We start from the raw sequence: 6000 nt of genomic DNA, 5'->3' as shown, positions 1-6000 counted from the left end.
ACTTCTTTATATATATATATATTTTTTTTCCGCCTCAGAGCCATGTTGAAAATCCTCTGCGCAGCCACAGTCGCCGGGGGCGGCGGCGGCGCGCGCCCGGCCTGAAAGCTTCAACGTAGACTTCGTAGGTGCGCCACCGTCGACTTGGCTTTCGCAAGCAAAAAGTAAAGAAAAAAAGCAAGCGCTTTAGGAGAGGAGGCGGCGTTGGAAAGAGTAGATGGCGGTACTTTTCTTAAATAGGGACTTTAAGAAGGCCACGCGTTCCCGTGTTCACCCTCAAAAAGATTGCGACTGTACACCTGCACTCGATGATTTTATTCGGGTATCGCTATACTGTGACGAACGGGCACGCCGCTGTGGGCCGGGACGTTTGCGCACGCTTCGCTGCACGCCAGCTGGAAATGAGTGATGTGGAGCACCACGCACATTCAGCTCTTTCGGCTGACATTCGAAAGTAGCCGACAACATTGCTACTACTGGGGTCATAACTGCGCCAATGCACAAAATAACTTTTTTTTTTTTTGCATTTACATTGATTTAACACTTTTGTATCTCAAGCAGACGCTGCGAAATAACTCAAGCGACATCGTTAAGCGGAAGATTACCGAGGTTATGTTATTTACAATGTAAAAAAGTGCAGTATTTGTGATCGGCGTACTAGGTGAACGAGATTGTCGAAGTGTAACGAGAGGATACATGCCTTCCCTGTTCGGGGCCACTTGCTCGCGCACTGAGGCATCCCATCCAAAACAACCGGCGGGTTTGTTTATAAACAGCGCGCGCCACGAATCCAGGGCGGGCCGCCGAACTCGCCGGCTTTCCTCCTCGCCGCTGCATTGCACGCTCACCGAAAAAGCAGCCACAGAAACTGCACTGCGGCTGTCTCCGGTTCCTTTAAGGGCATGCCCGCTGAAGGCAGGCGCGGAAGATCGAACCAAGCATGCGTTACGCACTGCCACATGGTTGACTCCCTCAAAAGTGAATAAGGGTGCGGTTCATTTCCCCGTGTGCCTCGCCCTGACGTTGAGCGAGAGAGGCGCCTAGCGCTGCGAAGGGCTCGCCATTATTTCATGACGCCACCTGTGTCCTCGCCTAATCATTCCAATGCACTCAGTGCGTTCTCCTTGGAGACCATTTCTTTGTTTTTATTACTGCAGTCCATTTGACACTTGCTGGAGATCAGCCTCGTGTGAATAGCGTTGGTTGCTGGGCGTTGCTTTAATTTGGGTCGGGCGTTACATTAAACACGTGCACCCTACACTGCGTACGAGCACGCCGTTCCCTTACAGTGCAATAAATGAGCAGACATATATTTATGATGCGAGTAGATTAATCGGTGATTTTTTTTTTTTGGGGGGGGGGGGTGAATTCAAACTTGTTAGAAATCGCCTGACGTAGATCATTTCTCTCACATTAGCTGAATCCTTTGGAGCGGCGGAAATTGCTTGCACAACAAAACCTAGCGCAACGTTGACCAAGTTTCATGAATTATATTCCTATTAGGGCACATGCTCCACTGTGCAATTAGTATGCGGCAATGGTGTCCCAGCCTGTTTTTAGATGCGAGAAATAACTGCTCAAAGTTTCTGATGAGATGCATTGATGACCCAAATAACAGGTATCAGTACAACGTTTTCCCACACCTCAGAAAGTTGTTTAAGGTGTACTTTGCTCTTCATAGCGAGATCTTGTGCACTCAGAATTTGTTGCGTTTGCCACTTTATGATGTGTTTCTTTTGCCTTTATGGATCGACATATATATTTGCACTTTTCTCATGCGACAACACCTCCTTAATTATTAATTTTTCACTTTATTACCTTAAAAACCCCATTCGAGGGATATTAGTTAAGGGGTGGTTAATAAAATAAATGTTAGAAACAGGTGTTCATTTTCAAATATGGCTGACAACGGCTTCCGTAAAGGCTTGTGATGGCTGCGATGGCCCGTGGAAGGCCGTTGCAGTCCCTGCTCCTCGAATAAAAAATGACGCTTCAAAAGTGGTGGTCAGGGCACGCGCAACTTGAAGCGGTGCTAATAATAATAGAAAGAAAACAACAATTATTGTACAGGTCTTGAGTGCTTGTGAAATGTCACCCGCTAGCATTCCGCTCCCATGTTAAAAAAAAGGAAAGCGAAACAGAGCTACGATTTACGCCGTTCACATTTCTTAGAATGTGCAAATTATCTGCACTAACGCGACTCGGTGAGCTCCTTGATTTGGAAGCAAACAGCGCTAAAAAAGATTCAGTGGAGATTTAGCGGGAAATGCGAGACAAATGCGTTAGCAGTGCGTCGCACATCCTTGAGGTCCCGGATCGACATGATTTAAAGCTCGTTCACTACACAGCAAAGTGTTGTTCAGTCGACACACGTCCTGCCGACACACATCTTGCCAACTGACAGTTGCTTCTCATTCTTTCGGGGGTTTTACGTGCCAGTTCTGATTATGAGGCACGCCATAGCTCCGGATTAATTTTGACCACCTGGGGTTCTTTACCGTGCACTACAAAGCAAGCACACGGGCGTTTTTGCATTTCGCCTCCATCGAAATGCGGCCGCCGCGGCCGAGATGCGATCCTACGATCTCGTGCTCAGCAGCGCAACGCCTCAGCTGACTGAGCCACCACGGCACCACCGTCAGTTGCACAATATAAATACCTATATATATATATATATATATCCACGTTGACACTACTAAAGCTAAACGCATTGAAAACGGACGAAACATGTAGAGACTAGATGATAGTACAGCTCTTGGGACACGTTTCTTTTCGGTGGGAAACGGGCCCATTTCGTGTTCAGCCATGCTCGAATGTAGCGAGCGGTACGGAAAAATGACGCCGCAGAACAGCGTGCGCTCACCACGGTGGCGGCAGACACGAGGGTTGCTGCGCCTCCCAGGTTGAACGTCCTTGCGTGCGACGCGGTCACGTGACTCGGGGACGGCGGCCTTGGCGGCGAGCTGGCCGCGGCCGCGGAATCGTTGCCAAGTTCACAGCCGTGACCGCACCTGGCTCCGCGATGAATCCCACGAGCCACCTGACAACAGGCCTGCAGCAAGTGAAGCGGCGTACGCTTTCATTGGCCAGCACGCAGCGCGCGATTCGTGCCCCGTTCCGCTGGCACTTAAGAAGCCAGGCACGTGACAACCATTCGAGCCATTTGACCGCTTCGATGGAAGCCACTGCCGGCCACGTAGCGCACCGTTACAGATCGAATTTCCGTTTTCGGTGTCTGCCACTGATTTTGCCATCGATAGGTGCTGTGTACTTTGCGTGATATGTGATAGCGACAGTCTTTCTTGTTCTGAGAGGAAACGTGATAAGAACAAGCGGGAACGCTTTTCTCACAGAACTGCCTCGCACTCCAATAGCACAGCCCTTATATGCCAGCGCAGCAAGTTCTGGATGCAGCTGCTGTTAGCACTTTCCTCTCGAGAGAACAACTAAAGGTGCCGCTAAAGGCTCATTCACACTAGGCCGACGCGACACCGATTTTGGTCTGCCGACTGCTGGCGACAGCGTTTTCTTCCTGTGAAGCACGGCGTTTTCCGTCTCGTAAACTGCTGTCCCGAGCAGTCGGCAGACTAAAATCGGCGTCGTGTCGGCCTAGTGTGAATGGGCCTTAACAAAAGCAAGCGTTGCTGCTTCGTCGACGTGAGGCGCACAAAACACGACAGCGCCAAGTTAAAGCGCAACCACGATTAATGTGCAAACAGCGCTGACGGAAGCTGCATGGCGCTCAGGTGACCGGCAGGATATATTCCGCGGTTGGAGCATTTCGAGTCAGATTTGAGCAATCTGGACGTGTGTGTTCCAAAGGTACTTCGGCAAGCTTGTGTTGAGGCACGTGGTTATGGGCGCCAAATACGGAGCACGGGAAGCGCGACATGATCGACCACGCTCTCCGGAGCGCTCTGAAACGACCACCCGAACATGCCATTAGACTCGAAGGATAACCTTCTATAAATCTCAACCGTGATTACAACCAATGTTAATGATTGATTCAGTTTAACGTCTTAAAGGAAGACCGAGCTACGCACAAATTTTGACCTGTCGGAGACTATTCTCGCAATGCTACCATAAACGCCGGGACAGGCGCAATCTTGCTGTTATATGCAACAGGGCGCCGTAAATATTGAGGCAGAGCGGCGGGTTGAACAAGTTCAACCGTCTCGCGTGCAACTAAAGCCCTTAATTAAGCATGTACAAAGGTGTAAGGCGTATAGTAAAAATATTGCCCATCAATTTTTGACGCGTCAAATGCATCTTCCCGCCACTGGCTACGATTATGGATCTATAGACCAAGCTATATACCAGTGAAACCAAAAGAAAGTCAATTAAACCTACCCAAGGAAAGCCCTACGTTCACCGTACGCCGTAGAGAGGCTCAAGGGCGTTAAACACTGGCCCTGCGACTAATTTGGCCACAAATCGCCAAATGCATATTTTGCGCGATAGCCCACTGGTTAGCGAATCCAGCTCCCAAAGACACACTGCCACGTATTGCACGATTTGGAATCCCTTGGTGGCGGTGGTGTACAGTTTTCAGCGCTTATTTGGCGACCTCGCCGGCGTTTGCATGTAACGCCTGATATGTTGTCAACACGCAGGTGTCACGCCTGTGTAGTGGAGCCGTTAAGTAACATGCGCTCTCCTATACTATATTAGCAGGTCTGAGTGCTTTGGATGCATACCCATGAGGCTATATAGACTACACTAGTATGGCAGATATGGCGTCATATGCGTTTTATGTTGCCTTTTATTGATTACACAGAACAGAGGTGTGCTCACTGGCACTATGTGGCACACCATGCCGTGTTGAGCCGGTTTACTTGATTCAGCGCCCGAGCAAATCGGTGGTAATAGGAGACGTTCTTTGCCCTATGCGAGCCTTTGTCTAAACGATGGCCGTCCTCGTCGACGTAACGAACACGTACGCACAAAACAAACCCAGTGTCGAGCTGCTGTAATAAGAATGAATTTATTACACGCCAGGACATCGAACGGTTGTACACTTAATTTTTGCCCTCCGACACCCCACTGATAATATTGTTAGGCGAAGGAAGCGGCTGGTCACAAGCATATTTGCACACTCACACATCGCTTGGCCGACAAGCAAGATAGGTAAGCCAAAACGCTTTCCGCGCCTTGGCGTCTTCTTCAGACCCCTCCGTAACATCAGTAACCATGAACCAGCTAAATAGTGAGCAATAAGACAGCCATAGGGCTTCTGTTGTCAGCTATTTGTCGTGAGTCCTTCGAACAACTTGTGCCAGATGCGAAAAACGCACCACGACGCGATCTCCAAACAACAGAATGATGATGGTTCGACAGCGTCTCTCTGTGCAAGAGCACGTTTATTTAGGTCAATTAGTCGCAGGTGAACCAGATCACGAGAAGGAAATCTGCAGTAGAAAACAAACAAGGGCATCCCTAACGTGGATAAGTATACGAAAGCATTGCGACGGCCTCGTTCGCGTATGTAGCCTCACCGCACCGCTATCTACCGGGTGTCCCAACTGTCATGCACCATCATTTAAAAATAACCACGTAGCTGGACCGAACCAAGGTAATGTTTGCCGTCACTTGGAGATACTCAGATTATTTTTTTGCGTTCGGCCTGATTAAATATTAGTCTTAATTATTAATCAGCTTCTCAAATATTGTAATTAGATGAAAAGTATGATTGAGAAAATTGTAGAGCAACATGAGAAACTCCAATTACAGCTTTCTGTTGCTCAATACGTGCTACATAAAAGTGTTTTTCCGAGCGTGAAAGAAGCCGGCAAAGTGCCGCGAGCGGCCAGTCGCGCGGCAATTTGGCGTGTATTCGCGGGATTCTTTCACGCTCGTAAATACACTTGTACAGCGTAAGTTGTTATAGGCTTATTCCAATAGCCGTTTCGGTTCGCGATGGTGTCCGCCGCCTCCACCGCCGCCGCTGGTGACCATTACAGCTATCGCAAAAAATTCGAAAAAAGTATCCGATCACCGCCG

Source organism: Dermacentor silvarum, chromosome 10 (assembly GCF_013339745.2).
Source record: "Dermacentor silvarum isolate Dsil-2018 chromosome 10, BIME_Dsil_1.4, whole genome shotgun sequence".
In the NCBI taxonomy this organism is placed as follows: Eukaryota; Metazoa; Arthropoda; class Arachnida; order Ixodida; family Ixodidae; genus Dermacentor; species Dermacentor silvarum.
This window is presented reverse-complemented; position numbering follows the sequence as displayed.